The sequence below is a fragment of the Halichoerus grypus genome, chromosome 3 (genome assembly GCF_964656455.1).
Source record: "Halichoerus grypus chromosome 3, mHalGry1.hap1.1, whole genome shotgun sequence".
NCBI classification, from domain to species: Eukaryota; Metazoa; Chordata; class Mammalia; order Carnivora; family Phocidae; genus Halichoerus; species Halichoerus grypus.
In genome coordinates, this window is record NC_135714.1 from 169,011,600 (window position 1) to 169,031,678 (window position 20,079).

The 20,079-nt window shown below is 43.1% G+C and overlaps 1 protein-coding gene and 1 long non-coding RNA gene across 4 annotated transcripts in view; one reads left to right on the forward strand and one right to left on the reverse strand.

The window, feature by feature from the left end:
* Positions 1–19,715, reverse strand: part of CSGALNACT1 (chondroitin sulfate N-acetylgalactosaminyltransferase 1) — a 329,368-nt gene extending 309,653 nt beyond the window's left edge. For 2 of the 3 annotated variants that reach the window (XM_078069559.1, XM_078069560.1), the window contains exon 1: positions 19,589–19,715. The gene's annotated coding sequence lies outside the window, so the exon portion shown is untranslated. The remainder of the gene's footprint in view (positions 1–19,588) is intronic. The other variant, XM_078069564.1, reaches the window with a different exon arrangement.
* Positions 3,168–3,601, forward strand: LOC144381289 (uncharacterized). Its single transcript, XR_013446198.1, has 2 exons — positions 3,168–3,315; positions 3,403–3,601. It is a non-coding gene; the product is annotated as an uncharacterized LOC144381289 (long non-coding RNA).
* Positions 19,716–20,079: the final 364 nt, after the last annotated feature.

The window sequence follows — 20,079 nt, forward strand, 5'->3', positions numbered from 1 at the left end:
GTGCTGCCACCTTTCCATAAGAAATTCCATCAGGCTAGCTAGAACACAGTGCCTCAAAATAACTTGCAACAAAAATAAGCTTAAAAGTGGTTAAGATGATAAATTTTTTGTGATGTATATTTTACCACAATTAAAAAAAAAAAACTTCTTGCTTAGGCTTTAATTCTTAATCAACACACAACAGATATTTACTTGTCAGCATCCTCTATAATTTTATATTAAGAATCTCTTTTAAATTGTTGCCATGGTGAATAGTTTAGAAAATAAATTAAAATGTTGACTCAAATAATAACCAAGTTGTCAGAACACGCTGCAGCTCTACCTGTGGCATTTCCATTCCGTACGGCATTAGAGTTGTGATCTCCGTAAGGCACTGAGAGCACACAGAAAATAAAATAAGACTGTTTCTTTTAAAAAGTGTCATTTGCCAAACCCTTTCTTACAATCCATTCTAAATCTTCCAAGTTAAGAGAATCAGGTAAAGTAAGCGAACATTGCAATCTGGATCAACCTAGCTTGACTCAGATCTCCCTTTTCTAGAAATCAGTGTGCTAAAGATGGCATGTTTTCAAGTAAACTAGTATCACGGCTCACTGTATTCTTCCTACGGTCTTTGACGGACATGAGCTAACAAGAAAAACCTGCACTCAAAAACACTATTTTTAATGTCCTGAAATAAAAAAGTAGAGAGTTTTTATGGGTGTTTCTACAGGATACACCATTTTAAGATAATTGTCTACTGTGGTTAACCCTATTTATCAGCTGCCATAAAAACATGCAACCGAATTAGCTGCTGTGCTCAAATACCATCTCTTGAAAACCAGAACATGAAAACAAATCCTGCCTCGCCAGGAGTTGACCTTTCACTTAGATATTAAATTTCCCCGACCCTGAAATTAGAATAAAAAGCAGCTGTGTCTTTATGTGGCTTTCCCCCAGCGTCAGGACAACACAGGGCACATAGCGAAGGCCCAATGAGCATGTGTTAAAAGAAGAAACAACAAAAATAATGTCAAGGTTCAAGAGTTTACAATAGATACCAAAAGCAAGAAGTATTCATGGACACCTTACTTTTGGCAATAGATCAAGTTGCAAAAAAGTTACATATGTGGATCTTTATGAATTATGTCATGTGAAGTGCACCACCTCACTATATGGACTGCGACCTGTATACTCCTGCATTACTGCAGCCTACGAGGACAGTTTGGTGACGTAACTTTGACCATACTGGATTTGTTGTGGGTTCTTAACTTGCTCTTCCTAAAAGCAGATCATGTAGACATCTCAAATTCATTTTGGAAGTATTAAGAGGATATAATAGAAATAACTAAAAAGTGAAGTACCTGTACTTTCAAATGATTATACTTCTTAACCACCCCTTCGTAGTGACATATTGGGGAATGGGATAGCAGTGAAAGAGGATTTCTGAGGATTAATCACAGAATTTGACAAAAAGCAGAACATCTGGACAGAACTGGGGAGAACAGGCAGGACGAGCCTATCAAACCCATTGTTTTCTGTTTCTTTTGTTTTACATGGCAGTGCTTTCTGTGGAAGGTGTCCAGTAAATTCGATTTGAATTAAAACAATCCTATCCATATAGTCTAAATACACAATTTTATAAAGCATTCTTGTCAACTTGGAACATGCTGCTTATGGCATGTTACCATTACAAGATCACATCCAAAGCCCGCGCTCTAGCAATGGTCAATGTGAAATTCTATTCAAGCGTAAAATAGATTCTATTATTTCTCACTTCAAAGACCTGTACTTTCCATTATTAAGAATAAATCAATTCCCTTGCCAGGATAACCATCAAGTCAGACTCCACTGTCTCAAGCTTTCCGATTTAGGAGTCACGGCTGTGTGACACATGATGTTTTGTATCGATATGGATTAGCACTAACCTCCTCCACAATTTCTAAAAAAGACTTTTCATCTAAGGGTAACAGAGGCAATGCACAAGGGACTGTGTGTGCTGAGAGGTTTAGGTCCTTCTGCTGACAGAGAAACACCACATGCTAATCTATGCATGCTTTTCCACGCACCTGAAATACACCTAACACGCATGCTCAGCTTTTGCAATTGAGATTCAAACAAACAAAAAGATACTTTTTGAGATAAGGAATTCTTTTTTTTCACTCATCAATATATTTTAATCATATTTTCACATCACTAATCATCTATATCATCATTTTTAATGGCTTATCATAATTCCTTTATCTGGAGGTACTATAATGTTTTAACCATTTCCCATTGATTTTTAGAATTTTTTTCTATAGATAAGGCTTCAATGAACATGATATACCTATATCCTTTTTTTTTAGTTTTTATTTAAATTCCAGTTAGTGAACATGCAGTGTAATATTAGCTTCAGGTGCGCAATATAGTGATTCAACACTTCCACACAACACCTGATGCTCATCACAAGTGCTCTCCTTAATCCCCATCACCTATTTCACCCATCCCCCCACACATCTCTCCTACTTTACCTGTATCTTTAGATACTAGTCTGATGCTCCCCTAAGAATAAACCCTTATGAGCAGACTTACTAGGTTAGAGTATGCATTTTTTTTTTGGTATAACCGACATATAACATTATATTAGTTTCAGGTGTACAATGTAACTGATTCTATATTTGTATATATTGCAAAATGATCACCACAATAAATCCAGTTAATATCCATCACCATACATAGTTACAAAATAAGAAAAATTTGAATATGGCCTGGGTATTAGGTGATTTTAAAGGCTGATTATTATTTTTTTTAGGTGTAGAAATGGCATAGTGGTTATGTATAATAAAAACCTTATCACGTTGAAATTCATATAATATTCAAGGAATATTCAGGGAAACCTTTGCTACTCAAGGGAAATTCTAGCAGGCCCCATAATTCTCTGCCACTTACAGGTGACAAAGTCCTAAATTTACTTTAAATCACAAAACGCAACTGTGATTCAGAAAATGAAATGTAAAGTTCACTATATTAATGGACCCTTTAAGTAAGGCAAAAAAGAAAAAAAGACTTCCTGCTCCACCCCATACCCCCAGCTAAGATCTGTATAGGCCGTCTGCCGGCCTCCATCTCTTCCACCCACTTCCTGCCCTGCCTGCTAGCAGCAGCTACTTCACTGCTGCTGCCATTAAAATAAAGTGACAGAGGCTGCTGCTGCCTCCCGATGTCCATTATCCCTTTGTCTTTACAAAAAGAATCCCAACTTTAGGCTGGGCCCATTGCTGCCCCAACAAGCTTGGATTTCCTGGTTTCCCTCAGAGCTAGGTGTGACCCTGTGGCTGAGCTCTGGTTAATGAGGTATAAGCAAAAATGATGGGGGTATACTCTGAAAGAATCCTTAAAAGAGATGGGGCTGAACTTTCCTCTGCCCTTCCTCTCTTCCAGCTGCCTGGAACATGATGTGATGGCTGGAGCTTTAGCAGCTCCCCCTGACCATGAGCCTGAGGACCACATTCAGGGCCATGGAAGCAATGAACTAGGAGGCTTGTTCCTGATAACTGTGTGGAGCCACCATCCCATCCATGAATTGCCTATTTCCTGACTTATTCTATGTAAGAGAGAAATAAACTTCTATTTTGTGTTACCATTGTTCTTTCATTTATATGCCGGCAAATGTACTGCTCACTAGTACAGAGGGCTTCACATTCTCTGAACCAGTAGCTACTTAAACCTGACTCCCTGTCTCTTATGGGTAGTTTTGTGGGGCTCCTCTCAAGATCCTTGTGATATGAGTGATGCATTCAAGTCCTTCATTTGCCACCCCCACCTAGGCCCCTGAAATTCACTTTATAATCTCTCTGCTGACTGTGCCACTTGGGCAGAGGTCGAAGGGTTCCAGGCTGGCTCTCCATCCCTGCATGGGCCACATCTGGTCTGTGGGAAGCATGCACAATCGCTCCAACAAACTTGGCAGTGGGGGTAGCCCTATTGCAGCTGCTCCCCACTCAGCCACACCACCAAAACATCTCACCAGAGTCAGAGCCAGTCCGCTGCGCTCCTAGCTCCACGGGCAACCTCTCTCCAGGCTGGGACTGAGGGACAGCTCCCCCACCTCATGCTTCTTCCAGGAACGTGGGATGATGCAGACTCATAGCAGCAGCTTCTCTAAATAAATCCCCTTACAAATCTTGTATCGATGCTTTTTATATGGTCAGACTGAAGATTTTCAAGAGCTGTGAACCTGATGTTCAGATATTTCCTTTGAAAATGCCTATTTTGCTCTTTCTCACAACTTATTTTAGTAACTTCTATCTAGTACATCTTGAGATATTAGTCAAACTTTCCAACTCAACTGCCTATGACAAAAACAATGCATTACGTGGGGATGCACATTTGTGGTAAAACTGAAAGAAAAGCAAGGAAACAATTAATACAGTATTTGGAAGAGCAGTTACCCCTGGGGTGGGTGTGGGGGCCAGGATGAAGGAAGGAAATACCACCAGGAAGTGCATGCAAGGGGTTTCAAAGAGAACATTCTAGATGTTTATCTGGGTAGTTATTCACTTTGTTATTATAAGTTAAAATGTGAACACATTACATATACATGTATTTATTCATAGCCTATGATGTAAAAGAACAAAAACAAAATAATATCTAAACTCCATAGCAAAGTAATTTGGAGATAAGACTGCACTCTGAGAATCAGGCTGTAAACTCAACACAAAATGGAGGAAGCTGGTCAAAAAATGACTTCTACAAGTGGTTGAAAGATTTCCTCAAAACATCAGAGTGTTGTTCTTAGCAACTTCTGTAGTAGTGGTGGTTAGTTCTGCGGCATGGACAATACCCTTAGCATACCTAATCTTCTTCACTGTCTGGATGACAGGTAGGGGACAACTGAGCTGACCCCACTGGCCGACTCTATGTTGGTGATACCAACACTGAGCAGGAGCGACATTTGATAAAGTCTTTTGAATTCTCTCTGCATTACCTTTGTAATAGCCAAAACAACTTTCTGATTATGATCTGGCTTTTCTGGAGCTTGTCTGTGGGAAAAGAAGGTGCTGATCATGTAGATTTTATTGTTGCTGTTATTAAGGCAACGTTAGCTTTATTATTACTCACAATGACAGCTGATATTTCTTGTATGCTTATCTCACTTGATCCTCACAAAAATCTTCATCCTAGTGAGAGGCAGCATAGGACAGAGCTAAAGAGCATCAGACGCCAAGATTCAAACCCCAGCTCTGACCCTTAGTAGCTGTGTAACTTTGAGCAATACACTGAACTTCTTGGGCCTCAGTCTCCCCATCTGTAAAGTGGGAGTAACGGTAGTTCCCACCTCATGGCATTGTTGTGAGTATTAAATGAGTGAATATTCCTAAAACTCCGAGACAGCAACTGTCACGTAGTGAGTATAATATAAATGTTATAGACAAAACAAGTGAGGCTCTGACCGCTGGGATTCTCAAAGGCAGGCACTGGCTCGGGGTTCTCCGTTTCGAGCAATATGCCAATTAGCATACATAAAATGTAAATTCTTCTGTAAGCCCAGAGAGACTCAGATTATAGCCTCTCTGCCTTCAGCTGGTTGTAAAGCAGCAATCTTTCCTTCAAATCGTTTCTAACCCGCCCAGGCCAAGGGCACCCTATACCTGTGAAGGGCCTGGGAAATGGGAAATGGTCCGGATGTCACCCTCTGCCAAGGGTCTCCAACTGCCCTGAAGAGAAAGTGGTATGGAACAACAGAGCCCCAGTTCCTGCTGCTAATACCCATGTGAACTTGGCTGAACCACTTCACCTCTCCGAGCGGCAGCTTCCCCATTTGGGAAGCAGAAAATCTGTAAGGTCCTTCCACTCTTCGATCTTTGTATCCGTATTTCAATCCAGAGCCAAATGTCATTTTGATTTGACTATATACAAAAACAACTCAAAATAAATTCTCACTTTAAGGAGATATTCAGACTGCTTTCCACAATGCATAAATAGAACGCAATGCCGCTGCTACTTGCAGCTGTAAAGGGATAAAGGCACTTTCAAAAACCCCAACACGAGCAGCTGGGACTACTGAGAGGGAAAAACCTATTAGCCTGGTAACATACATCACATGAAACTTATGGCTTGAAATCTTTTCTCCCTGAGAATAACAAGCAATAAACTGGGCCTATTCCTAACCAGTTCATGCCCATCAGCCCCAGATCACACATGTGAGTACATGTGTGCCTGTGTGTTTGTGCATGCTCACTGTAGACTGCAGATTTTTCTAGAAATTTAAACAATAAATGAGAAAGTACTATGAATACCTCAAAAAAAAAAAAAAGACAACATCCATTACAGTGGTTGCCTCAAAATGATGCAAGATAACTTATCAAAGATATCAGAGTGATTAATAATCTTATTTTGGGCCCTGTACTAATTAAATGCTTGCTATTAAATCAATGATGCAAATAAATTTTTTAACTAGACTGTACAGAAGAAATAAGTTGAAAAAGATCATAACGGATTGCCTCATGGCCCTTTGGGTGATAGTGGCTTGATACCGAAAATTCTTCTTGTTATCAGTAGTATGGATAAGATGCAACTACTTACTGACTGGCTTTCTCTTCTTCCAAACATCATTGTAACTTGTATTGTCATCCTTTAGAGCTATTTTAAGATTCTGTAATTTAGTAAAATTAATTTTATCAGATATATCTGTTCAGAAGCCTGATTCACGCAAAATGCAAACTATAGATAATAAATTTCTCCACTCATTTTTTTTTAAGATTTTTTTTAATTTATTTATTTGACAGAGAGAGAGCACAAGTAGGCAGAGCGGCAGGCAGAGGGAAAGGGAGAAGCAGGCTCTCTGCTGAGCAGGGAGCCCAATACGGGGCTCGATCCCAGGACTGTGGGATCGGGACCTGAGCCGAAAGCAGCTGCTTAACCGACTGAGTCACCCAGGTGCCCCGCTCTCCACTCATTTTTAAAAAGGTTTCATAATCTTTGTAGTATGACCCTTCTTAACAGCTCAACAGTGTTGAACCCCTCATCAAACTTCCAGGCACTCTATTTGGTAACTGGACTCTGATAGAACGGCGGGTGGAAAAAAAGACAAATGATCAGGAATCTGAGGTATGTTGTCGGTAATGACCAGGTTGTGATTCTGAATGATAATGCCAGGCTTGCACTAACCATTTTGCCTAATTAGACTTCACACAAGGGGAAAAATGCTTTAATATTTAACAAGTATAATGGTGTAATCAATGTACACAAATCAGGCCTGATAAGGAATATTGCTTATTAGAGAGAGAGACAGATGGCTCCAGGAAAGGTATAATCATTAAATGTAAAATCTCACAGGCTCCAACTGTGAACACCAACCACGTACTTTCAAATTACCACTCCAACCCCAGACACTCCATGCATTATTTAGTCCTGTCCTCTTGCTTATAGGTACACCCACACCATAGATTTAATAAAATAATTGGGTTCAAAAAAACTCATCTTTGCTGTTTCTCAAAGCTGTCTTTTCCTAACCACTCTTGCTGCCGTCAAAAATCCCACTGAGTCAAGATGTCCAACATCTCTGTTATAATCTTTTCAGTTAGATAATTAGTCCTCCTTTTTATTATGTTCAAGAACACTTAATGTGTTGGAAGCTTTCCTGACTCTATTAAATCCACCCAGCCTGCCACAAGATTATGAATACATAATTTGTTTCATAGGTAGCTTTTAAGAAAACACAAAGAAAACAGTACATAGGAATATAGTTAAAAACAGGCATACTTATGAACTGCAAATCATAGTAAGAGATTTCTAAGGGTGGGTTATCTGTTCGGTTTCTCTAAGGCCAGCTTTGCATGCAAATACAAAGATCGTAGAAGGCAACTTGCCCATTCATGAACCCACTTGCTTACTAAGCCTGTTGACTTTTGAATGGCTGCATTTGTTCGTTCCATGCACAGTCACAGAGAGCTCACTGTGCCTACACACTGTGCTACACACTCCTTGGAATATACTGAAAACCTGTGTCAAGTGCCATCCCTATGCTCCAGGAGTCTACAGACTCATCCAAGGAGGACAGAGAAGCAACGACAGTACCCACCACCATGTAATGCCTGGTACCCATGGAGGTCCGGTGACAGTCCTGCAAGGAGGAGCTTTCGTGGCAAACAGATCTACGTTCAAACGCTGGTTCTGCCTGTCAGAGTCATCTGACCCAGCCGAGGTAGTCCATCGATATAAATCTCAGTTCCTCAAATAACATTGCATGGGTTTAAAAAAATTCCACAAATAAAGTGCTTCAAATAGTGTTTAGCACAGAGTGGATTTCTTCCTAACCTTCTGCCATTTCTGCTTTCCCAGGATAAAATGGGCTCCATTTTAATTGAAAAACCAATTTTTCAACCACCGACTTAGTGGCAATGATACCCATATCCACATCTTACCTCTCTTTGGCACAAACAATCCCATTTTTTGTGTCCCCAAACAAACCCCTCCAGAACTATTCTTACCAAGTCTTTCCAGAAAGAGCATGGATTTGAAGTGCAGAGAACAAAAGATTTCAAATTTTAATCCACTAGCTGGATATGTACAGATGAAGCTGAGAGCATTTAAACTCAATTGGATTCACAAAGCTTATTGCTGTGATTTCCATTTCTGATGTTGTCAAGTCAACAGGAAATAAAAACCAATCCCCTTGGCCTTGAAGTGGGCACTGAGAGCTTACTATCCCCAGGGAAGATGTTCTGCGTGTCATTAAGCCGTAGCTTGATGATACATTCCCTTCTTTGTATTTAACTCTACTGTGAGCTCCTTGAGGCCAGAAACCCCTGTCTTTTCATCGATGCATCTCTAGCCCTGAACACAGTGCCAAGCACACATAGGAGTGCCATACCCAGATTCTAAACAACCTGAGAATGTGCAGGTATTTAAGTGGCATCGTTGTAGGGGCACCTAAAATTACCAGCCAGCTAGCCATGGTGCCTAATGATGATGCATGATGGAAACAATGTACCTGAGTTCCATTCCTAACAATGGAATTCTACTAAGTAGCTGGGTCATCATAAATAAGTCACTTTGCCTCTCTGGGCATCTTTCTGTTCATCTGCAAAACACAGAGATAGTCTAAATGATCTCTAATGTGCTATTATTTCTGCAAAATACTGATGTTAGACCAAATGATCTCAGAGATGACACTGTTCTTGATGTATTTTTGTCAACCAATGATTCACCCTTGACTTCTAACTCCAGCAAGTCAATGACAAGATTAAATGAAGTCTACAAATCCTCCAGAGCCCATGTGTCCCTTTCAAATATGGAATATTACCATTTGAAAGATTTCCAGTTCATCTAGATAAAATAAATAAACATAGCCATCTTTATTCGAAGCTTCTCCATTCATTCTCTGACCCTCATTCCTAAGTGATTAGGAGCAGCAGTAATACCTGTCCATTTCACACTGGCATGACATTTGCCCCAAGCATAATCAAACAGTCACTTATGGAGACCAGGGAAAGGCATCTAGAGAAGCAGGTGTCTCCCATGCATCTTCACCCTAAGCTGGACCATCACACAAGTCAAGCACCTCCTCATGCCTTCCAGCAACCAGAAGGTTCTATAAAGGACCATCACCCACCTCCCACCTGCCCCACGCTGGTGGAAAATATACTCACTGGTCACCCTTTAGCCATCAATAAAATTCACCATCTTGAAAGGATGGAAAAGAAAGCATAGTCCAGGTAGTCAGTGAGCAAATCATTTCTACAGTCGGTTCCTGGGATCACTGTCTTGAGTGGGAGAGAATCCAAAAAGCTTATAGTTCCTACAACTACTCCTACCTCATTTCCCCCAGAACATGAACCTGAAGACACCTGCCCTGCATAAAGGGTCTAAAGAAGTATTCTCATGGTCTCTGTTATCCACACTAATAGTGACCCAGGTTTTAGTCCAGACTCATTCTCAGACGAAGACAAAAAATAATTCCAGTGAAGCTGGATAAATTTTCCTATATTCCCAAAGGATACTCATGGAAAACATCCTCAAGATTTTTAATTACTGAAGTGAACAATATACTCTCTTCAAAGAAAAACCATTTTTGAGACAACTTAAGACCCAAGATGTTGAATCAGCTTACTTAATCCAACGGAGTTACTAGCTTTATGCTCAGATTTTGGCTTCAACCTCCATTTGGATTGATGAATCCATTCACAGTCCATAAATTTCATTGCTTTTCATTCAAATGGTCCCTGAGTCTCAATGATTAAATTCCTACTTTAGGGATTAAGAATGTGTTCGTGGCCACAGAGTCAGCTCTGGAATCCTTCCTCCATCCATCTAGTCTCCTTCTGTAGCAACTTGTCGACACGTCCATCTGGAGGAGAGATACACACACGTACACACACTCTTCAAACTGACCTCACTCCTGTTATTCAGGCCCAGGAAATCTATGGGCCATGAGTTTAGAGAAAAAACAAAAGGAACTTCCCCCCAAAGAACATGCTTTAGGTGGAAGCCAGAGCTGACAGGTCATAGGTACATCCAAAGAAATCCCCCCCAGAACACAAGTCTCCTCCCCTGGTTCCTCATTATGTAGCCACAGAGGTATTTAAGTAAATCTTATTTCTATGCAAATAAGATATCCAAAAGTATCCTGGATATTTTGAGTTACTTACATCTATAGTGGCCCAAGAAGTAGTATTTATTCCCTATCCATTTATGTATAGAATAGATGGTAAGTAAGAAAAGGACAGCTACTCTCCTTTGGACAGCTAATTAAAGTAGCCAAGGGACAGTAGGAATTCATTATTTAACAGTAAGTCCCAGCTACCACCTTGCTCTTCTCAGTATAAAACTGGAAGTTATTGGGGCACCTGGGTGGCTCAGTTGGTTAACCATCTGCCTTCGGCTCAGGTCATGATCCCAGAGTCCTGGGATCGAGCCCCGCATCAGGCTCCTTGCTCAGCAGGGTAACCTGCTTCTCCCTCTCCCCCTGCTCATGTGCTCTCCCTCTTGCTCACTCTATTTCTCAAATAAATAAATAAAATCTTTAAAAATTAAAAATAAACAAAAAATAAAATTGGAAGTTACATAAGCATACCAAAGGTGGTTTTCTGGGATTAGTGTCCATACCCAAGCATCTTATAATAGTGACATATACATGGTGGGTGTTCAAGACATATACGATTAAAATCATCTAGAACTTAAGACATTAAAACTATCCAAGAGTAGAATTAGAAAACTCAAGGTCCAGGACAGATAGAGAATGTTCTTCCTAGTCTTCCAAATACTCCTTGATCCTTGTTTTCTCTTCCATGCTTCCTCCCTATGTGCCTTTGTAGTAATACCAACTGATATGCATTATTTACCATGTGCTAATCAGTTTACATACATTATCTAAATCAATCAGCAGACCGTCCAATACGATAAGAACTATTACCCTCGTTCTATAGATGAGAAAACTGGGGTCTAAGGAATTAAGGAACTTGCCCAAGATCAGAGAGTGAAGAAAGAGTGGAGCAGCGAAGCTGGGTGAATGGACTCCAACTGCCAACCCCATTCGCCAAGGTGCTGCTTCCTCATTCAGTCCACTGGTTCCTGTACTTTCTCACTTGGAGTGCTCAGCACACACCCTCATTCCCCTAATCTTCCCAAGAACCATATGAACTAACTTGGATTTCATTTCAAGGACTATTCTTCTTCCCACTAAGCTATCCTTCCGTTGTTGTTGCTGCTGTTGTTGTTTTTAAGTCTACTTGTTCATTTCAATACACTTTACTAATTCTCAAAAATGGGCTTAAAAAAATAAAATAAAAAATAAAATGGGCTTTTGAAAATTACAGTAACTTGCTTTAAACAGACTGTTCCCCAATTCGATACTGTTTTTAAATGTTTTGCATTTTTTAAAAACCCTGAATCAAGCTCCTCTTGCACCTGGGCAGGTTCTGTTTGCTTATTCACAGAAGGGCTGGTTTATGCCTCTGTGCCAACGCATAATAAATAATGAGTCGAGGCCTCCTGCCCTGGCTGAGGTACACAGTCCCGAACTGTAATGATTTTGTAAAACCTACATTCCCTCCCTACTGCACGGAGCATCTACCTGGGACACCAAACAAGGTGGCTCATTATCATAAAACCACTAGGAACATCTCTCTAAAAACATTCCCTGATCTTACAACACAGCCACTCTACAGAAATGCAAGCAGGATTCTATACTGTGGGCCCTGTGCACCTGGCTCCCTGCCTTCCTGTGAAACAGATCCGGGTGTATGTAACGACATCTCCAACTGGAACCAAAAAAAAAAAAAAAAAAAAGGCTTATTTTTCTGTGAGTCCAGCTACCTCTTGAAGATCTAGGGAGGAACTGGCGACAACTAATAATTTTGATTTAGCCTTGCTAAAAGAGGAAGCACTGCTTTTGGAAAAACCCTGCAGTAGGAGACCAGGGAGCTAGAAGCATATAATAGGCAATGCACCAACCTGGGGACACAGAGGGCTGCAGACCTCCTCCTAGCTCTTCAGCAGAGCCCACCCAGCCAAGAGCCACACATCTGAGCCACATGACTCAACCTTGTGCCTCTCAAGAACGAGCTGCTCATGTTCATGCCTTGCTCTCCACCTAGATCCCAAACCCTTTCTACTCAGCCCACCTCCAATTTCACTTCTGGCTTGTTCTAATTTTCATGAGACCTGAGTTCTCAGCTACTCCCCAAAAGAGCCTCATGCTCATCCCTTGGACCCCAACCTTATTCTACATCATAGGCACCTATCCTGGGCTCCAAGCTGCCTTTGCCTTCTGGGATTCATCCTCTTCTGGCCAGCCTGGGTAGCAACCCAGTGTGATAGGAACCGTACGCCGGCAACAGCTCACGAATCACCCAACACCAGGTCTGTCCCAGGCCCCAAGAGGGAGAAGCAGAAAGGAACATTTTAAATGAATTCATCACAGTCTACCTTAAATTTAGATATTTTTTCTTCTTCTTCTTTTTAGATATTTTTATCTCTACCATGCCCCCCTAAGGGGGGGGGTAGGAGGAGCGGAAAGGGAAAGAATGAAGAGAGACAGATAAGAAGAAAGGGAAAGGGGTGCCTGGGTGGCTTAGTCAGTTAGGCGTCCGACTCTTGATCTCAGCTCAGGTCATGATCTCAGGGTCCTGGGATCAAGCCCTGCAACCAGGCTCCCTGCTCAGTGAGGAGTCTGCTTCCCCTCTGCCCCTCCCCCTGCTTGCAGGCTCACTAATGCGCCCTTTCTCTGTCTCTCTCTCTCAAATAAATAAATAAATCTTTAAAAAAGAAAAGAAGGGGAAGAGCACCGCTATCCGCAGCACCTACTACCTCTGCTGGCTTGGCTCCTTCCCCTCTTGCAACAGCCTATAAGGTATGATTACCCCCATGATGCACACAAAGAAACTAAGCCCTTAGAGATGTTCAATGATGGGAGTGGGAGCCACAGTCAGTCAGTGGTGGAGCTGGGATTCAAACCCCAGGACTGCCTAGCTCCCAAGGCTCAAACGCTTTCCTCTCCACTGCCTTCCAAGCTGTCTTCCCAACCTGCCATTTTTGTAGTGTCCAGCAGACTGCCTAAGGGGCGAATAATGAATATGTGTTGAATGAATGCATGAATGGTGGATTCCAGCCTTCACACCTTAATATTCTGCAACCCACACACTTGATTTTATTCATATATTCTGCTTATAACACGCCTGCAAAGTGCCTTGATAGGAAGTTAAATGTTGTACAGAAATAAGTTGTACCACATTGTATTGTATTTTGAGCTACTAGAAAAAGCTACACACAAAAATCTATAAATAAAAAAATGCTGAAGCAGACTTCCTGATAAAAATTCATTTGTCATCTTGCTCCGTCATGTCCAGAAATGGATATAAATACAATAATCTAAGGAAAATCAAAGTTTTCACGTTTTGCTAATCCTTGGAATACTAACATGTTTTCTGGACTGCCAAGGCAGTGAGTACTCATGCCAGAAAAGATGGCACAGAGGGCTTTTTTAAGTTTTAAATTCCAGTTAACATACGGTGTAATATTAGTTTCAGGTGTACAATATGGTGATTCAACACTTCCATACATCACCCTGTGCTCATCTCAGCAAGTACCCTCCTTATTCCCCATCACCTTTCTCATCCATCCCCCCACACACCTCCCCTCTGGTAACCAGCAGTGTGTTCTCTAGAGTTAAGAGTCTGTTTCCTGGTTTACCTATCTTTTTTTCCCTTTGCTCATTTGTTTTGTTTCTTAAATTCCATGGTATGGCATTTGTCTTTCTCTGACTTATTTCACTTAGCATAATACTCTCTAGCTCCATCCATGTCATGGCAAATGTGAATGGCATGATTTCATTCTTTTTTATAGTTGGGTGATATTCCATTATCATGCATGCACGCACACACACACATCTTCTTTATCCATTCATCAATCGATGGACACTTGGGCTGTTTCCATTATTTGGCTGTTGTGGATAATGGTGCTATAAATATTGAGGTGCATATAGCCCTTTGAATTAGTATTTTGTATTTGGGTAAATATCTGGTAGCGTGATTGCTGGATCGTAGGACAGCTCTATTTTTAACTTGTTGAGGAACCTCCATACTGTTTCCCAGAGTGGCTGCACCAGCTTGCATTCCCGCCAACAGGGCAAGAGGGCTCCCGTTTCTCCGCATCCTCGAAGACGGCACAGAGGTTAGGAGCTCAAGTCGTAGAGCCAGGCGTGGCAGATGTGAACTCAAGGCCCAGGCACAGAACCCACAAACTGACCCGGGGCAAGTAAGACACCCTCTAAACCTTAGTCTTCTCATCCGTCAACGGCAAATACTAATAGCACATGCTTCCTGAAGTAGTTGTGCTGATTCAGTGAATGACTCATGGCCCACACTTAGCACAGCAGCTGCTATGTGGGTAAGTGGCCCTTGAGTGTTAGCCATTTTTATCACCTGAGGAGAACTATAATGGAAGTGCGACAAGAAACCTGAAATTAATCACCTTCGCAAATGTTATTACAAGCACTAAATTCACCTGGATCATCTGTTCCAGATTATTGCGGTGAAAATGATCTACCTGAAAGCAATACCATCAGTACTACAAAAATAATAACAATAACCACCAACAGTGATATTTACTATGTGCCAGGCACTGTTCTAACCACTTTCCCAGACAAGAGCATCACACACAGTTGCGTAGCTGATGCCACACAAGAGCACCCAGCAGGAGATGAGTGGGGCTGAAGTCCAGTCCACTCTCAGTTTACCGTGCCATGTACCCTGGCATGGCGTGGTCCACCACAAAGGGGCACCCTGTGGGCTGGCAGCAGCTCCGTTTACATGCATTAACTGATGCATTAAACTTGGCAAATTTCTAACAAATGGGAGACAGAAGTAGAAAGTTACTTTTGAGAGTACCCAGGACCCAAGTCAAAGACCATCATTTCAGTAATTGCATTAACAAAGTAGATGAGTAAACCCCAAGTTGCCAGCGAACAACACGTATTATTAAGCTGCACAGCCATGTGCCACGTGGGAACATGAAAATAAGGCAGGCCCTGGTGTTGGGTAGAAATAGACAATTCCCATCCACCTCCTCCCCGCCTCCTGCTTCCCTCTTCCTACATCAACTCAAATGTCCATGTGTGATAATGAAACAAAGTATCATACTTGACCCCCAGATAACCAAATGTTACATTTTTGCATTGTCTAAAAACAACAACAAAAAGTATCTGTGTGGCAAGGTAATATTTCACTAAGTGATAGGTTCCAAACACTCCACTGCAAACTCTAGCAAACAGTTACCATTCCTGTCCCTCCAGGAGGCACCTCCCCAACGGAGTTTCCTAAAAATGACTCCCAGGTATAAAGACATTCATTTCCTGCCACCTCAAGCATCTGTTATCTCGGTCAGCTCAGGGGCTCTTGCCCAAGCTAAAAGCCCGCATCCTGGATATAGCTCTCTACCTCTCACTGTGGCTTACACCCTGCATCAGCCCCGGAAGGAGAGACAGGGGGACACCACACCCTTACAGGCTGGATGTGTGAGGGTGAAAACAATACTCTTCCAGTTCCGGAGAAGCATCAGTTTATGCAGAAAGGATCTGTTTTAACTTTTTTATATGCTCAGAATCCTAAAAATAATCCAAACATCTTTCACTTAATCAAAGAAAAGTGATAATAAAAATTATCTCTGACCTTTACACAAAAGTTATTCCTCTTACTCAGTTCCCTAAAGAGTCCGAATCTAGACCATGGAAGAAAAACAGTGAAAAACAGATTGCTTTGTTTTAAAATCCCACCATGTAAAAATCAGAATTGGATGCCTGATCAGTTTTTGAACTCAGAGGCATTCTGCCAAGAGAAGAAACCCCTTGATAAGAATTTGGGCCTACAATGCAATGCTCTGATCTCTTTTCTGAATGTTGTTAATTTTACTTTAAAGACTGATGGTGTTTAGTTTGCCACTATAATTAAATTTCACAGAAAACCTGGAATTTTCTCTTATTCATTTGTAAACAATATGGCAATATTTTCAGTAATAATGTGTGCTTACATATACTGTCAGTAATTTTTCCACCAAATAGCAAATTACATCTGACAAAAACACCAACACACCTTTGAGTTGTTCAACAGTCCCAATGACTAACTTCATTCAAATTAGAATTTTGAAATAAGAGGTCTTTTCAAAAACTCACAGAAAAGTGCCTTTCAATGACGCATCTTGGAATACAATGAAACATATTTCTTAAAGTTGGAATTTAATGTGGTCCTCTTTTAAAAGAAAGAAAGGAGAGAGAGAGAGAGAGAGAGGGAGGGAGGGAGGGGGGAAGGGAGGGAGGGACACCAGAAGCTTCTACTACCAGGATAACATTCCTTGAGAATTTGTATTACTGTTAGTGCTACAAGTACCTATTTAGGAAATAAAGCAATTTTAAAAACATTAAAACATAAAAAATAAGCCTCACCAAAGACATACCTAAAAACTTGGATACTATAACAAAATCATATATTTGCCTTATTAGTTTTTTAAAAAATCATATATTTGAATATAAGGATGTGCAAATTAAAAAGCCCATCCTTAAATCTCCTTTAAACCTCTGAAGTGAATCTAAAACGGTACCGAATCCATCATTTAAGATGGCTTTCATTTATTTTTAGGCCTTTGGTAATGCTTTTCACACAGGGTTGCCCTTTTGTAATAAAGGATTCCATGTCAAGGACCGAGGAAGTTTAATTCCTTTGCTACCTTAAAGGACGGCATAATGGCCATAAACGCCCGCCCAGGGTGATACGCTATGCAGAGGAGGCCCCTAGTGGTGAAGCTGCTGCTCCAACTTGGCTTTATACATTTTCTAAGACGGCTTTATCACGAGGGCAGAATCAATAGGTAATACAGTCTACCTGAGCTTTGCTTCTTTAATAACCTCTATTAGCCCTAATATATAATAGGGCCATCATTTAGAATCCCAAGGTCCTTTCATCAGGAATTTATATATATAAAAAGGATGGGACCTGAAGAATAATTTCATTACCTTCTCCATTTAAATCAACAAATACTTATGAAGCCCTTACACACTGCTAGGCACTGAGCTGGGCGTGGAGGCAGGGTAAACAGGAGAGATGAGCACCCTCATAGAGTTTCCTGTTATTTCTTTTCAACGTAATCATATTAGTTAAGGACAGAGACAGGGAAACTGGGAAGTACAATTCACCATCTTATGACCTTGTGATGCGTTCTTACCAACAGGAAAAACCTGAAAACCTGAAGTATTGCCCACCCCCACCGTCGAAGGGTCAGCCCCTCACTTTCAGTATATACAGGGCAGCATCTGAGGTTCATCAACAAAATGAGGTTGAATGAATGAACGAGTGGAAAATAAGATGGCACAGGATTTTTAAATTAAAAAAAAGAATGTTGAAACATTCCAGAGTTGAGGATTCCTGAAAATAAAGGAAGACAAAGGCAAGAGACAACATTTATGAAGTACTTAGCGTGCTCCAAGCACTGGGATAAGTTCCTAAATGTTATTTCATTCTGCCTAATACCTCCATAAGGTGAGGAATATTATTGGCATTTTACGAAATAGGAGACTATCTCTGGGAAAGGGTAAGTGACTTGCCCAAGGTTATACACTCGATAAACGGGAGAGGCTGCTTGGAGCCCACGTACCTGGGATGGCAAAGCAAATGTTTGCTTCACTGTAAACTGGTGAATCCCAAAGTTTGAGATTTTCCTTTGAACCCCATTAATACAGCTTGCAAGCAGACGGACGAGATTTGGAACACAAAGATGAACAAAATTAAGGCACTTCAATACCGTATAATTTAGAGAACATATAGTATAGTAATTCAATGTAGAGGAATTATTAAATATTTAGGTATGGCCCATCTCTTGCTTTCCAGGAACTGACATTCCCTGGGAACACACCACAGGATCTCATACCCTATTAAGCACTATTACACGTGTTCGAGGCACTATTTATGACTAAGGCTTTGTTTTTTTTCCTATGTGCTTCTATTTCCAAGTTTGAAAGACTTTTCTCCTTCCAATTAGCAACATGACAGCACTGCCCAGGGCTTATTAATGCTCACGGTGCAAGTAATACTCCAAGAATTATGACTGCCTCGTATGAACAATGTTAACAAAATCCAAGAAATCCGGTAGAATTAAATTTAAATTTCTAGTAAAAAGATGTGAGAGCAGTTAATTATCTTTATTATCTAGACCTATCTAACGACATTTAAGTAAAAACTACTCCAAGGAGCCACTCTCGCATTTATTCGTGTTTCCCAAGCCTCACTGTTCGGGCAGGTACAGTGCTGTTAAAATCTCTCCCTCTCCCATCGCTCTTTCTCTGCACGTCGATGGAAAGATAACTTCAAAATCACTGACGGTAGTGCAGGTGCAGGAAGTGTCGCGGAGACAACAACTTCGCCTTCTCTTTGTACAGCTTTCCTCCTCCTCCCGGCGCTTCAAAACCCTCACCCGCAGACCATGCCCTCGAAAGAAAGGCTTCTCTCCACTGACAGCACAAAACTCTTGCTCGGGGCGCCCTTCGGACCGCGCTCACCCTCGGACACAAGCCCCCCGGCCCCGCTCCAAGGCAGGCGAGCACGCTGCCCACCGGCCGCCCTCGGCACGCCCCCTCCACCCTCTCCAGCCCAGCAAAAATAATACACCAACGCCAGCAAAGTAGTCACGCGGGCACGTGTGAGGCTACTTTTTCAGTACGTGTTGGAGAAAGCAATTAAACAGTCAAAGGCCACGAGAAAGGGTGGCAAAGCCAAAGTGACCGCCGGCACACAGCGGCCGCCGACCCTCCCTGGCGGCCAGCTCCGCGTCCTCGCGCGTCCACCTGAAGCCGCCGCGCCCTCCGCCGGGCCGAGCCGCCCCGGCCCCAGCCCCCGCCTCCGCGCCGAGCCCCCTCCCCCGCCGGCGCCCGCAGCCCCCCACCCCCATCCCCCGCACCCCCGCGGACGGCGGACGGCGGGAGGCCGGGCGCTGCGCCGTCTCCCCCGCGGCACCAGCCGCCCCGGGGTCGCGGGCTGGGCAGCGCGAGGAAGCCGCGCGGGGTTGCGCGGACCCGCGAGCCGCACCGACGCCCCCGCGCGGCGCACCACACCCGGTGGCCCCGGCAGGGGACCCGACTCACCCCGAGGCGCCCTCCGGGCTGCCCGGCCGGCCCCCGCTGCTCCCGCCGCCGCCGAACTTTCCCTCCTGCGCGGCCGCCGCGGGCTCGGCTCCACCTCCCGCTCCGGCAGCCGCGGAGCCTCCAGGGACCCGGGGGGCGGGGAGCGGCGGTGGCGGCGGCGGCGGCGGCGGCGGCGGGCGGGCGGGCTGAACCTCCGCCAAGCCCCAGCGCCCCGCCGCCGGGTGGGAGCCCGCGGGCCGCGAGCCCGCGCTGCAGCCCCCGGGCGGGGGTCGCGCTTGGCTGCGCCCACCCGCTTCCCCCGCCGTCCCTCAGCAGTGCGTCCCTCCGCCCCGTTGGAGAGGGGCGCCCTGGCGGGAGCCTGGCCCCTCTCTGCAGGGGGCACTCCCGGACACCCGGGGTCCCCTGCAGGTGACTGGCACTGAGGTCTGGAGAAGTTGAGGGAAGGGACCCGGAAACTGCGGCGCGGCCGGTACCCCCGGGGAGGGGCGGTC